This window comes from Dama dama, chromosome 8 (assembly GCF_033118175.1).
Source record: "Dama dama isolate Ldn47 chromosome 8, ASM3311817v1, whole genome shotgun sequence".
NCBI lineage: Eukaryota > Metazoa > Chordata > Mammalia > Artiodactyla > Cervidae > Dama > Dama dama.
In genome coordinates this window covers 42,315,696-42,331,966 of record NC_083688.1, presented here as the reverse complement: position 1 = coordinate 42,331,966, position 16,271 = coordinate 42,315,696, and the positions used below count along the sequence as shown (strand labels likewise).

Below are 16,271 nucleotides of genomic sequence, written 5' to 3'. Positions count from 1 at the left end.
CCACCACCCTAAAGCCAGATGAAGCTCAGATATAACCTGGGGAAAGAGTTGAAAGCTGCAATTTCTGGGGAGAGGTTGGCCCCGGACATTCCTGAACACCCAGGGAGAAGGTTGACATTGGCTACCAGGAGTGTGCCTTTCATTTTGGCCCTCAGAAAGCCAAAGAAGAGGCCGAATCCTCTCCACTTCTGAGGTTGAGAGAGCATGAGAAGCCCCCAGAGAAAAGAGGCATCCTGCCAATTCCTCGCAGGGAACTGAAAACATTTTCATCAATGCAATGGGCCACATGGCCAGAGACTGCTGTGCTTCCCTTACTCTCAAGATTCTGTCCTGAAGTACCTCCAAGACTAGACAAAGGAAAATAGCTCTACACTCCAGAATAAATAATCAGAACAGACCCCAACAAAGTCTGAGGAATTTGCTTGAGGCAAGACTTTAAGCAAATAATAAATAAAACTCCAAAGACTTCAAGACAGGGGAAAATATTTAGGGGAGGAAACAAATGGTTAGGAAAAGATCTTATTTTAAATATATATATTTATATATATTAGTTAAACCAAACTGGATAACTATAGTCTATTTGAATGTGTAAATGCTAAGAGAGAACTAATATGGAAGGAGGTTGAAATTAATGAAATTTAAAATGATACAAAGGTTAACTACATCTGAAAGCTGGCTCTTTATAAAATTCAATAAAATAGATAAGTTCTTTGAGGACTTCATTATGGAAAAAAAAGAGAGCAAAAATACATCAAATTAGGAATGAGAGAGGAAACGTAACCACAACAATGTACAAGATTAAAAGAAATGTAAGATAATGCCATATATAACTCAATAAATTTGGAAATTTAGAAGAAATGGGTAATTTCCCAGCAAAATGAAATTACCTAAGTAATTCCAAAATTAATTGGAAAACTTGACTAGACTATTACTATAGAGTTATGATAAGAATTGCCTATTCTTGCTAAAACTATAACTGACTATATCCTAAGTCCAATGAATCAGAATCTCCAGTGTTCAGATCTAGTCATTTCTTCAATTATTAAGAACATCAGCTGATTCCTATCATCAATAAAATTAGGGTGTGTTGCCATAGAAGATTGAGGCTGGATAATTGCAGATCTACTATTTAAGAAAAAGGCTTTAGAACCTGATGTTTTATAGCTGAGTTCTCAGCGATCAGTGCAAAGAAATAGAGGAAAACAACAGAATGGGGAAGACTAAAGATCTCTTCAAGAAAATTAGAGATACCAAGGGAACATTTCATGCAAAGATGGGTTCGATAAAGGACAGAAATGGTATGGACCTAACAGAAGCAGAAGATATTAAGAAGAGGTGGCAAGAATACACAGAAGGACTGTACAAAAAAGATCTTCACGACCCAGATAATCATGATGGTGTGATCACTCACCTAGAGCCAGACATCCTGGAATGTGTGGTCAGGTGGGCCTTAGAAAGCATCACTATGAACAAAGCTAGTAGAGGTGATGGAATTCCAGTTGAGTTATTTTAAATCCTGAAAGATGATGCTGTGAAAGTGCTGCACTCAGTATGCCAGCAACTTTGGAAAACTCAGCAGTGGCTACAGGACTGGAAAAGGTCAGTTTTCATTCCAATCCCAAAGAAAGGCAATGCCAAAGAATGCTCAAACTACCGCACAATTGCACTCATCTCACCCGCTAGTAAAGTAATGCTCAAAATTCTTCAAGCCAGGCTTCAGCAATACGTGAACCATGAGCTTCCAGATGTTCAAGCTGGTTTTAGAAAAGGCAGAGGAACCAGAGATCAAATTGCCAATATCCGCTGGATCATTGAAAAAGCAAGAGAGTTCCAGAAAACATCTATTTCTGCTTTATTGACTATGCCAAAGCCTTTGACTGTGCGGATCACAATAAACTGTGGAAAATTCTGCAAGAGGTGGGAATACCAGACCACCTGGCCCACCTCTTGAGAAACCTATATGCAGGTCAGGAAGCAACAGTTAGAACTGGACATGGACCAACAGACTGATTCCAAATAGGAAAAGGAGTATGTCAAGGCTGTATATTGTCACCCTGCTTATTTAACTTATATGCAGAGTACATCATGAGAAATGCTGGTCTGGAAGAAGCACAAGCTGGAATCAAGATTGCCAGGAGAAATATCAATAACCTCAGATATGCAGATGACACCACCCTTATGGCAGAAAGTGGAGAGGAACTAAAAAGCCTCTTGATGAAAGTGAAAGAGGAGAGTGAAAAAGTTGGCTTAAAGCTCAACATTCAGAAAACTATCATGGCATCTGGTCTGATCACTTCCTGGGAAATAGATGGGGAAACAATGAAAGCAGTGTCAGACTTTACTTTTCTGGGCTCCAAAATCACTGCAGATGGTGATTGCAGCCATGAAATTAAAAGATGCTTACTCCTTGGAAGGAAAATTATGACCAACCTAGATAGCATATTAAAAAGCAGAGATATTACTTTGCCAACAAAGGTCCGTCTGGTCAAGGCTATGGTTTTTCCAGTGGTCATGTATAGATGTGACAGTTGGACTGTGAAGAAAGCTGAGCGCTGAAAAATTGATGCTTTTGAACTGTGGTGTTGGAGAAGACTCTTGAGAGTCCCTTGGACTGCAAGGAGACCCAACTAGTCCATCCTAAAGGAGATCAGTCCTGGGTGTTCATTGGAAGGACTGATGTTGAAGCTGAAACTCCAATACTTTGGCTACCTCATGTAAAGAGTTGACTCATTGGAAAAGACCCTGATGCTGGGAGGGATTGGGGGCAGGAGGAGAAGAGGACAACAGAGGATGAGATGGCTGGATGGCATCACCAACTCAATGGGCATGAGTTTGGGTAAACTCCGGAAATTGGTGATGGACAGGGAGGCCTGGCATGCTGCGATTCATGGGGTTGCAAAGAGTCGGACATGACTGAGTGACTGAACTGACTGACTGACCATGTAGCCTTTAAGTAACAGATATTTTCAATTTTATGTAGCTATTTTAGACCACAGAAAATAATAGAGTAATTCTTATGGTATCAGGATAATGTTAATACCAAAACTTGATGTAGTGCAAAACAAAAACAAATTATAGACCAAACTAGCAGATATAGATTAAATAAATAAAATAAAATAGCACTAGTATCCAGCAATGTATCATATTAGTAATACACCATAACAGCATAGAATTTCTTCCATGATTATACAAGAATGATTTAAAATAAGACTGTATCAGCATCACTTATTTCATTAACAAATTGTGAGAGAAACATATGATCATATCAATAGATGCTAAAAAGACATTTGATAACATTGATTAATCATTTCTAATAAAAACTATAAGCAAAACAGCAATAAAATGTGATTACTCAAATATATAAAGTCTGTTTTTTAAAAGCTAATAGCAATGTTAATTACAAGCAATAATTTAAAAATTCACATGCCCTTTGACCTAGCAACCCTCTTGTGGGGAACCTATCTCATACAGATAAAAGCAAGATGCTTAGTGAAACATTGCTATAGTGACAAAAAACTAGAAACAAAGTGAATGACATATGGGTAGGAGAAAAAGAATAAATAAGTTAGAATACATTTGAATCATGGATTGTTACACAGGCTTTAAGAAGAATGTGATTTCCTTTCAGATGCACTTTGTTGTACACTTGAAACTATAACATTGTTAATTAACTATACTCCAGTATAAAATAAAAAGTTAAAAAAAAAAGAGAAAGAATATGATTTCATTCAAGTGATTTGCAGACTCCTAAGGATTGCCAGAGTGTTGTCAAAGACAATAAGATGCAGAGCTACATAACATGCCATGACTGTATTTTTGTAAAGCAAACAATGCCAAAACCCTACTACAAACCTGGCAGTTTATGAATATTTACACATGTTTGTGGACAAATAAGTTTATATATAGCTATGGGCTGTGCTTCGTTGCTCAGTTGTGTCCGACTCTGTGACCCCATGGACTGTAGCCCACCAGGCTCCTCTGTCCACGGGATTCTCCAGGCAAGAATACCGGAGTGGGTTACCATGCCCTCCTCCAGGGGATCTTCCCAACCCAGGGATCGAACCCAGGTCTCCTGCATCTCAGGCAGATTCTTTACCGTCTGAGCCACCAGGGAAGACGAAGAATACTGGAGTGGCTTGCCATGCCTTCCTCTGGGGGATCCTCCCGATCCAGGAATCGAATTGGGGTCTCCTGTGTTGCAGGTGGATTCTTTACCAGCTGGGCTGCCAGGGAAGCCCCATATGTAGCTATAAGTATATACAAATTGCAGAGAGATACACATTGGTAGCTAACATGAGGCATAAGGGTGAGTGGAGAGGGGATGGAGGTGGTAGATAGAAGTTAAAATTAAAAAAAACAAAGCCACAACAAAGACAATTTTCCTATAATGGTCCAACAGGTAAAATAGAATTCTATGTATGTTAAAGGATGTGTGTATGTGTTTATATATATATATATGATTAAATTTTTAAGCAGATTAAATGAAGCAAATAATTTTAAGCAAATTCCAAATGCCATATGGCTATATCCAGAAATATTTCAGTATGAATTTCAAACATATATGTTTATGTTTGCTTGTACTGGTATTATGAACCAGAAAAATGGGAAAAGGTGGACACCAGGTTGTTTTTATCAGTCACTTCAGGAGGTGGAAATGGAGAAGTTGGGGCACAGGGATATAATTGCCTTGCTTTCAGATTGCTTTGAAAGTGTATTGTTTCACTTATGCAGTAAGCATGGAAAAACTAGCAGTTTGGGCCTTTGGTTGGTCTTAGGTTTGGAAGACACCTTAGAAATATTTACCTTCTTTTCTCATGGTCAAGGCAGCATGCTTGAACAGTTGTGGATATGAATCAGTTGAATAGCAACATATTAGTGAGGAAAAAATGGATTTTTCTTTTTTTTTTACCAAACCTGTGAAAGCTAAGATATCTATCCATCTATCTTATATGTATTATTTATATATATATTTAATATCTTATATGTATACATAATATCTTATGTGTATAATTTCTGCACCTAAAGAAATACATCTAAAATGTATTTGGACGAAATGCTTTCAAGTAGATATCTTTAAATTCTCCAATTGTTGGACATATAGATTATGTCCCAAGTAATACTGCAGTGGGTATCTTTTATGTGCTGTCTTTAAAAATGATGTTTAAAAAGATGACCAAAAACTTTTTCAAGATTAAATGTTAAGATAAACAAAGAATGATAGCCTGGAAATACCCTTCCCTAAAAAAAAAAAATCAAAAGACTTACGCACAGAGAGGAGACAGGAAGGAAATATATTGCAACAGAATGCTAACAAAGGCTGTCTTTCAAAAGTGATGTCACATATATTTATAAACAGTACTTCCTACTATTTTCTGTTTTATCAATCTTATAATTAGTTTGCAACATTTTAATAACAAAAAATCTAAAAACCTTAGAAAATACTTTTCTAATTCAAATGCAATAGCTACTTTTGACACAAAGCTTTTATAAGTATTTTGTAGGTTATTATTAGAGTCATTCTTCCACCATTTCTGGCATAATATAGATTTGTGGACTATTAATTAAGGGCAGAAATACCCATGTTGTCAGTAAGTTGTCCTTAGTTGGGTCAAAAATCTCTGTATTCAAAAAACAACTATAAGAGATTGCAAACAGAAAGATATGAGAATGCTCTGAAATTAGCATTTTGGATCCATTATCAAGAAAATCTCAACTTGACATGAGGTATTGAAGAGAGGCAAAAAAAAAAAAAAAAAAAAAGATGGAATTTCTGAACTAATATGAAAGAAAGTAGTGCATGCGCGCCAAGTTGCTTCCGTCATGCCCGACTCTTTGCGACCCTGTGGACTGTAGCCCGCCAGGCTCCTCTGTCCATGGGATTCTCCAGGCAAGGATACTGTAGAGTGTTGCCATTTCCTACTCCAGGGGACCTTCCCAACCCAGGGATTGAACCCGCTTGTCATATGTCTCCTGCATTGGCAGGCAGGTTCTTTACCACTAGCGCCACCTGGGAAGCCCCTATGAGATAAGTAGAAGTTTGCCAGATCAGCTTTAGAATAGTCCCATCTTCCTTTTCATGAAAATAATTAATTTCATTCATTCATTCAAATATCATGTGCTAAGTTAGGCAAGGTAATCTCTGTGAATGGCAGTTTCCTTATATGTAAAATCATGTTTCTATGGAGTACTTCTTACTGTCTTACAGAGTACTTCTGAAGGTTAGGGATGATGAATGTGAAGTTTCTGGCACATAATAAGTACTCAAAAAATAGAACTTATTGTTGCTGTTATTGTGGTTATTATTATTATTACTCTTGCCCCCTCTATTGAGGAGGAATTGGTATCACAGAGGGTTAAATGCCACTTTTAATGAGTAGTGTATAAAACCGTATATGTTTTATCCCACAAAGTAGATTTAGTATTTTTCTACTACTTTTTTTTGCCTTTTTATTTTCTAATTGTATTTGTTTATTTTTAAATTGTAGTATAATTGTTTTGCAAGGCTGTGTTAGTTTCTGTTGTAAAATGAAGTGACTTGTCTGTATGTATACATATATTCCCTCCCTCCTGGACCTCCTTCCCCCCATCACCCCCATCCCACCCCTCTAGGTCATCAGAGCGCAGAGACCTAAGCTCCCTGTGCTATATAGCAGGTTCCCTCTAGCTAGCTGTTTTACACGGGTACTGTATGTCAATCCTAATCTCCCAATTCATTCCACCTTCCCCTTCCTCCCTGTGTCTACATGTCCACTCTCTCTATCTGCCCTGCTAATAGGTTCATTTGTACCATTTTTATAGATTCCATATATATGCATTCATATGAGATATTTATTTTCCTCCTTCTGATTTACTTCACTCTGTATGACAGATTCTAGGTCCAGCCACATCTCTACAAGTGACCCTTAAACTAGTATCTTTTTTGTCTGTGTCAAATCCTTAATTGAAAGATGCCTTTGGTTTCTGAATCAGTACAGCCTGTATTTTCAGTAACCCTGCCACTGAGACAGGCCAGACCCCTTGCCTAGTGGTAGCTGAAAGGCTTCATGCCGGTGTGAGAATCATCCAGGTGATGATTACTCACAAGCCAAGTGATGACACGGACCTCTCAGATCTTTCCAAAGTCTGTTGCTAGGCTTCTGAATAGAAACTGCTAGTGCAAGTTTTTCTGTATGTACCTGGTAACAGTAACCATGTATGTCAGTGGCTAATGCATCCCATGGCCACTTGGAATAGCAACAAGAATCTCCAGATGGAAGGATGCTGCAAATGAGATTTTATATAGTTAAAAGAACATTTGAAAGTCAGAGGATATCGGTTCTTTATGTAAGTCCAAATTCAATTTGGACAAACACCATGACCTTCTGGCACCCTGTAAAGGAAGGCAACTCAGACACATGTTCCCATCAGCTGGTAACTCTTATCAGCTGGAGTAGTCTAAGCTTTAAGTGGTTATGGTGAGTTCCTGGTGTGGCCAGCTGTCAATAATGGTAACCATTATTTCTGTTATTGTCAGCATCGTGATCATTACTACCATAGTCCTGTGGTTATTATTTCAGGGTTCAGCCAAGAAAGAACTTGCCCAGACCTCATTCAAGTTAATTGCAAGATGAATTTAGAGCAAGGAAGGCTGCTTTTCTAGTTTAGATAGAATCGAGCTTAGGGAGCAAAGGGACTGTGACATATGGAGGCATCCTGCTGTGGTTCCTCTAACTCCATGTGCTGGCAGCTCTTTTTCTGTCCTAGAAATCATTGTGTTTTAGAACAGCTCTTCTTAATGCTTACCCCTCTTTTATGCTGGGATACACATGAGGGCTACTTCCACTGAACGTACCCAAATTTGATAAAACGCAGCAAACTGCAGTGAAGCAAAGCACACAGTAATTCATGCGTGCCACATCGATATATTGGAGACGGAAACGGCAACCCGCTCCAGTGTTCCTGCCTGGAGAAGCCCATGGACAGAGGAGCCTGGTGGACTACCGTCCGTGGGGTCACAAAGAGCTGGACGTGGCTGAGCAACCAACACACACGTGGATATATAGTTCACCGGAACTGATGGGTATTTTAGTTTGGTCCTCTCTGAACCAGAGCCTGGGACGAGAACTGGGGTGGAGGTAGTGTTATGCCCGATGTCCGAATCCCCGAGCGGGAAGAGATAAGGCCTCCAAGACAATGCAACTCGCAAAAAGGGAAGTTTATTGCTGACTCGAGTCAGGGCTCCTGCCGCATCCAACGCAGTGGTGCAGGGTCAGAGAGCCCCCAGCCCGACCTGTTACACAAATTTATAGGGTGAGCACACGCCGTTGGTAGTTGGTTTAAGTGGATTGGTTACAAGTTTGCAAAGCAATTTCATTGGTCAAAACTTTCGCGTGCGTGGGACTTTCCCGGGGTTTCTGCCCCGTTCCTAATTTCCTAATTGGCAAACAGAGGTCAGTGTTAAGCGAAAGCTAATTGGTTGTATCCAGGTGGCCTGACAATCTTACCACCCAGAAGTAGGAAGGCCTACTCCTAATCTAAGCTGCCTGCCATGGCGTTATTTCTGCTTGCCTCACAGGTAGTTTATTTGGGCAATGATCCTTTGGAGTAGCAACAAAGTAGTGGAGAGGATGAGGTGGGAATGGAGGAAGAACTAACAACAGGGTGCATTAAGCAATGGTCGACTGGGAACCTGGGAGAAACAGACAGAATGCCTCAGAGTTCACTCATCTGAAGGGCTGGCACCAGTCATCCATTGTTGGGGGTTTTCTGGGAGCTTAACTGCCCTGAAATCCTGGGCTTATTTTACACACAGTTGAGGTGGGATTTGGGGGGTAAATAAACCCCAAAACAAACCAGGGGTGAGGGGGTACTGAGTGAATGACGGAGTGAAGTTCTTCAAAAATCTGCTTTTCCATATAAGTAAGGATGACTGTCAAAATCTACTATTTTAGAATTCTGAAAATTCAAGGCTTGCAATAATCTAAGGACTATTTATTAAAGTAAAATAGCCAAATCTTAGTAAGAACAGCAAGATTCTGGCATTCTGAGACTGACCACAAAACTGGAGAGGAGAAACTGGTGAACTAAATGTCCAGAAAGGGTTTTGAAACGTTCTGACATATTTGACAAATCCAGAAGGCCACAGGCGTACCTAGGTCAGTGTACCTGCTCAAGGAAGTCCTGCGAGGCCCTAAGCTCTCACCTAGGGGTCAGCTCAAAGCTCCATGCAGTCAGAAAATGAAGGCAAAGGCAGCATTGGAAATGGCCTGCTGGAGTGTCAAAGCTGTCCTCCCAAACAAACACAATCCATAGGCAAGGACTGGGGACTTACTGGTTCAAGACATTTAAGGAAATCTCTGTCCCGTTATTAAGTGGCCACTAGGCTAGCAGAGCACAGACATCAGGGCCTGCACAGGAAAAAGACTATAGACCTCAGAGAATAATCCAGGAAAGTCACCAAACAAAGAGCAGCAAATCCTGGGAAAATAGAGGAATCTGACGTTCAGAGTTGACACATTATATATTTAAAATGTATGTACAGTTTTCAGCAAAAGATTATGAGATGTGCAAAACAAGAAACTGAGGAAGCATAAGCCTTAACACAGGAAAACAGCCGCCAATAAATGCCCCTGAGGAAGCCCAGATGTAGTACTTACTATACAGACTGCGCAGATATCCAGCACCAAAGAAGTCTATTACAGTAGCTCGTGAATATATAAACTAAGAAGCTGGTTATGTGTTATCTCTGGGGTTTTAAGAGTAAATTTGTGCTCTGCTTTGCTAATCAACTTAATGAAAGAGAAAATGAATGGAAGTGGGGCAATTGATAGTGATCACCCTGAATTCCCAATAATTAAATTTCAACTGCCATTCTAACTTTTACATTCTAATATTCTAAACATTAATAGTTAAAAAAATCATTAATAAAATTTTTTTCTTTGTAACACATCTCACAACAGATAGTAACCTGTCACTGTATGGTGAGACCCCAATAGGGAACCATGACTTACCTGGTCATGTATCTCAGTGAATCCCTAATTTTACTAAGTGTAAGAGTCACTTAAAAAAAAAAAAAAAAGAGTCACTTGGAAAGCTATTACAATGCTGATTTTCGATTTCTCTTCCTCTCTAAAGTCCCTTTACCTCCTCACTCTCGCTGAGTGTGATTCGGTAGGATGGGGAGGGGCCCAAGCTGTCTGCATTGCCAAAAGGCATCCCTGGTGATTCTGATGTAGGCAGTCTGTGGATCCCAGATGGAGAAACACTGATTTTTGTCCAACTCACTAATTTTAAAGATGAGATAAGTGAGACAGAGAAGGGGAAAATGACTTGTTGAAGGTTTCATGATAGAGACAAAGATAAAGAATGAGAGTCTAAATTCAGGCCTTGTCACCCGTAGTCTTGTGCTTTTTCCATGACATCACAGTTCTTCTTACATATTTGGGTTAGAATAGCCCTGTGCTCCTTGCTTGCTCCTTGGAAGAAAAGCTATGACAAAGCTAGACAGCATATTAAAAAGAAGAGACTTCACTTTGCCGACAAAGGTCTGTATAGTCAAAGCTATGGTTTTTCCAGTAGTCATGTATGGATATGAGAGTTGGCCCATAAAGAAGGCTGAGCACTGAAGAATTGATGCTTTTGAATTGTGGTGCTGGAGAAGACTCCTGAGAGTCCCTTGGATAGCAGGGAGATCAAACAGCTAATCCTAAGGGAAATAAACATTGAATATTCACTGGAAGGATTGATGCTGGAGCTCCAATACTTTGGCCACCTGATGTGAAGAGCTGACTCATTGGAAAAGACCCTGATACTGGGAAAGATTGAAGGCAGGAGGAGAAGGAGGCAACAGAGGATGAGATGGTTGGATGGCATCACCGACTCGATGGACATGAGTTTGAGCAAACTCTGGGAGATAGTGAAAGACGAGGAAACCTCGTGTACTGCAGACCGTGGGGTCACAAAGAGTTAGACACGGCTTAGCGACTAAACAACAGCCCTGTGCTCACTGGCTAGGTATGCCAGGGAGGCAGTGGATCATGTGTCAGAGAGCATTAAAGCCATTACCCCCCATCCATGGCTCAGGCAAGCAGAGTTTGTGCCGCCACAGCCCATAAGAAGAATCTTGTGCAAAGCACCAGAAGGTGAGTGATGCTGCTGAGGCTACTGTAAGAGAGTCAGCAAATGAGATGGTGTGTTTAGAAGTACTCAGAGAGTTCAGAGAGTGGTAACCCAAAGACTGGCTAATTATTCATTTCCTCTTGGACCAGAGCTACACAGTGCTAAGCATTCACATATTTTCAAACATGTGGATCACTGATTTAAGGGTTCAGTTTTCTGCTGGCATCTGACATCATGAAACCACAACTGTAGAGAATTCCAATTCATAGTTATAAATAAACTTGGGTACAAAGATCAGAGACAATGATGGGTCTGAGACAGAGTATACTCTTCTGGGATAAAAGATTAGCCTTGAGAATATATTATTATAGCTTGATGCCTTTGGGCTGGGCTAGAGGAAGAAAGGCCATACCAGGCTGAGAAAGCCTCATGTACAAAGGCATGGATATCATTTTGATGACAATGAGGAACCATAGGAGAATTTCAAATGATAGAATTGCAGTCTAGAAAGATCACAGAGGTTAGAATATGGAGAGAAGCTAGAAAGGGTAAGAAAGGAGCGGGGTCCAGAAATGAAGGCCAGTTAGAAATGAAAGAGCCTGAACTAGGAAGTGGAACGCTGTTCTCCAGTGCTTGAGGACCATCACTTTCAGTTGCTGCCATTGTCCTGTACTCAAGAGTCCTGATCCTAAGAGTGCCTATTGCCTCTTTACTTAGAAGACATTCCAAGGAGCAGATTCAAGAATCAGCTTTCAGGCGTACAAACCTGAATGATGGGTATAAATATTGCAAAAGAAACAAGCAAAGAGAGAAATGGAGAAGATGTGAAAAGGCGAGGAGAAAAAAAGAAAATTTATGTGAATGTGTGAAACTTGGAAGAAGAATCATCAAGAGGTCTTTCTTTGGCTGCAAAAGTATCTTTTAAGGGTTGCTTTAAAAAAAAAAACTCGAATTTCAAGATGGATATCTTTTTTTAGTGTTAAATAATGTTTTTTTTTTTTAATGTTGATATACTTTTTTTTTCTTTTTTAAAGTTTTATTGAAGCATAGTTGATTTATGTTGTGTTAGTTTCAGGCATAATGATTCAGCTATATATATATATACATATATATATATATAAAGTATATAATATATATATATATTTCCATTATAGATTATTACAAGATACTGAATATAGTTCCCTGTGCTATAGTAGGTCCTAAAATAAATTAATTCCTAAGTGCTTTTTAAAAGAGCTCGTAATTAAAACATGTCATAGTGATCTCATGTATATGTATTACACTGAAGGGTAAAGATTATTAAGCTGCACAAAGGAAGCAGATCAATGTCCTGGGGATTGCAACGTGCCTTTTGAGTAGGAGGCAGAGCCTAACTTCACATCTCAGAGGAGTTAAGATTTTCTGAGAAGGGGCTGAGAAATGTGCCCTCACTGGGGTGGCAGAGGAGGTTGGCGCTGGAAATCAAGTTACTAAATCCTTGTCTGGAGCACGTGGGCAGATGTGAGAAGTGGGGAGGAATGTTCAGAGCACATCGTTTCCTAGTGAAAATGCCAATGCAAACTTGCAACCATAGCAACACAATAGCCCTATTAAAGCCCTATTAAATCAAAAGAGAAAGCAAAAAAAAAAAAAAAAAAAAATCCCCTGTGAATTGCATTTAATTGATCAAAGAAACACAAAAAACCAAAAAACAAGTCACCCCCAAAATACCTTCCCATTGTTCACTTTTTACTAGTAAGTAAAGTTTTTTGTCTGTTTTTATTTCCCTTTTATCTAGTTGATTAATAAGAGTGCATTGTTAGAAAATTTCTTGATAATACTTCCTAACACAGAGGCAAAAGTTTTAGAAATATAATCTATACTTGCAGAAAATAATTCTCTTATGTCTCTAGCAGCAGAGAAACAAAGAAAATCAAACGAATGAGCAGGTTGGGGATGGCTTTAGAGGTTTCTTGTCTAGGCACCAGAATGAAATCAGAGTGGAGGGTGGGTAGAGGGCTGAGTTAACATGGGTAATGCAGAGGGGCGATGAGATGGAAATTCTCTGAGGATTTCAGGACTCTTTCTAAAGAGAAGTGCTGGCACTGGAGACTGAGGCATGCAAGTACTGGGTGAGGTCCCATCTTCATTCAAACTTTTGATATTTTATCATGGATTTGCTTGTATTCATTCTGATTTAAAAACATTACATTAAAACATTGTCTGAATTATTGAGGTTTTGGTATCCCAATAAAATTTGTGCCTCAAGGGAGTGCCTCACCCTAGTTCCTGCCCTGCTAGGGAGAAACAACAAAGAGAAAAATTCATAGTGCACCTCAGAAACTGTCTGCATTCTGAGCTGTGCTTGAAAAGGAAAGCTTATGTTGCCTAGATGCAGAGGTCCTGGGCTCCATCATCTATGGTTTACAAGGTCAGGATATGTAGAATTGAACATTAAACAATCTAGAGGAGATACTGCATTTTAGGGTGTTTTTCTTCTCACCGCATTGAAGATTTCCTTCCAATCTAACCAATTTGATTATGTTGTGCCTTAATGGAGGTTTCTTCTTGTTTTTATTTTTCTTTATGCCAGGTTAGCTGAAGCTTCTTGGATTGTGGGCTTATAGTTTTCATCAAATTTAAAAAAATTTGTCATTGTTCCTTTAAATATTTTTCTGCTCTCCCCACTTTCTATTAGGGACTCTAGTACTCCAATTATATGTGTATTAGGCTGCTAGAAGATTTCTGATGCTCATTTGTTTTCCAGTCTCTTTTCTCTCAGAGTTTTTCTATTGCTATGTCTTCAAGCTCACTAATTCTATTTTTTACAATGCCTAATCCACTGTTAATTCTACCTAATGTATTTTTCATTTCAGGCATTATAGTTTTAATATTCAGAAGTTCTATTTGGGTCATTTTTATATTGCTGTGCAGTTCCTCAGTTGTGTCCAACTCTTTGCGACCCCATGGACTACAGCACACCAGGCTGCCCTATCCTTCATGATCTTTTGGAGCTTGCTCAAACTCATGTCCATCAAGTCAGTGATGCCATCCAACCATTTCACCCTCTATCGTCCACTTCTCCTTCTGCCTTCAATCTTTCCCAGCATCAGGGTCTTTTCTAATGAGTCAGCTCTTCACATCAGGTGGCCAAAGTATTAGAGCTTCTGCTTCAGTATCAGTCCTCCCAGTGAATACTCAGGGCTGATTTCCCTTTGGATTGACTGGTTTGATTTCCTTGCTATACAAGGGACTCTCAAGAGTTTTTTCCAACACCACAGTTCAAAAGCATCAATTCTTTGGTGCTAAGCTTTCTTTAGCTCTCACATCCACACATGACTATAACTCTCACGTCCGTACACGACTACTGGAAAAACCATAGCTTTGAATACATTCCATGTCTTTTTAAAAAACATACTTAATCCTTCCTTTTTGAACATATGGAACAGAGTTATCATAACTGTTTTCATGCATTTGTCTACTAATTCTAAAATATCTTTTGCCATTTCTTGATGTGTTTATATTGATTGATTTTTCTCTTTATTTTCTGTTTATTATGGCTTGTACTTCCTGCTTCTTTGCATGCCTGGTAATTTTGGATTGGATGCCACACACTGTGAATTTTACCTTGTGGGTGCTGGTTATTTTTATATTCCTGTAAATATCCTTGATACTTATCCTGGGATGCAGCTAAATTACTCAGAAAAAGTTTGATTCTTTTCAGGCTTGTTTTTAAGCTTTGTGGGTGGGACCAGAGCAACCTCTAATCTAGGGACAATTTTTCCTCACTACTGATTCTTCTAACCAGTACATCGTGAAACATTAGTTTTTCCATTCTGGCTGGCAGAAACAGGACCTAGTTCCAGCCTAGCTCAATCAACAAGTATTATTTCCTCTAATCCTTTCCCTGGCCTCAGGTAGTTTCCTAATATGTGTGCACTGACCAGTTCCTAGCTGAGGACTTACTGAGGACACTCTCAGATCTCTAGAGCTCTCTCTGTGATACTTGTCTGATACTCTGCTCCTGAAACTCTAGGTACCTTGGCTCCTGGATTCCCAGGTTCATCTCCTCCCTGAACTGTGTCTTGAAAACTCTTTCTAGGCAGTAAGCTCAGACAATCAGAGCGCTCTCCTCATTTGTTTCTTCTCTCTCAGAAATCATTGTCCTCTGCTGCCTGGTGTCTAATATCTAAAAATTGTAATTTCACATAGTTTTCCCATTAATTTTTTTAGGTTGTGTGTGTGTGTTTTAGAGAAAGAATTTGTTAGGTTCTTGTTACTCCACTTTGTCTGAAGCTAAAGTTCCAACTTCATGGCTTCTGAACGTGGTTGATTTATTTTTATTTGGAGTGCAGAATACTTTACATCCTGAATGATCAGTTAAAGTCTCATAATGGTTTAGGATATTCTAATAAAATTTACATCCTTTCCAACTGCCGAAACACAATTCTCTTGATTTTATACTCATAATTTTTATATAAATACTTAGTAAGCAAGTGTCAAAGTTTTATTTCTCATTAATGAGGTAACCAGGAAGATGATAAAGGCAGTCAGAAACCTGAAACACAGAGAAAGTAAATGATCTATTAAGAGGGAAGGAGGGAGAGAAGGAAGCGGAGTGAGAATATAAATGGAAAAATGTATTGGAATAAGCTAAGTAAATTAGACATAAAGCTGGTTAATGTCCCACAGCCCAGTAAAATCATAACCTTTGAGTTTATCTTCCCAGTTGAACAGACATGATTTTTGTTTCTGTTATATGAAAATTCATTTGTATAGTACTCATTTTTACAAGCTAACATCCAACCTTCATAGACTTAAAAATGTCAGGACCTTAGTTAATAGTAATAGTAAATAAAAGTTACTTTCCCCTGGAGAATCAGTGTTTTAAGAAAGCATTAAATGGACATATATTTTGATACTACACTTGATCTTAGCCAAAAGGCCGAGAAGCGATTAAATGGACATATATTTTGGACTAATTTCTAAGTTTTGGAGATCTTCTTAACATAAGTATTACATATAAGTCAATGAGATCTGCTGTTATCAACTGTTCACTCTAGGTCTACATTCCACTCTTTTAATGAAAAGATTAAAGTAGAGCAGTGGTTTCAAATTGTGGTTACATGTTAGAATCATCTGGGGGAGCTTTGCAAAAATACCAAAGTCAGAATCACTTACCAGACCAACTAAAT

At 39.0% G+C, this 16,271-nt stretch overlaps 1 pseudogene; it reads right to left on the bottom strand.

Annotated features, from left to right (window-relative positions):
- Positions 1 to 15,932: 15,932 nt before the first annotated feature.
- On the bottom strand, positions 15,933 to 16,033 carry LOC133061123 (U2 spliceosomal RNA; annotated as a pseudogene).
- Positions 16,034 to 16,271: the final 238 nt, after the last annotated feature.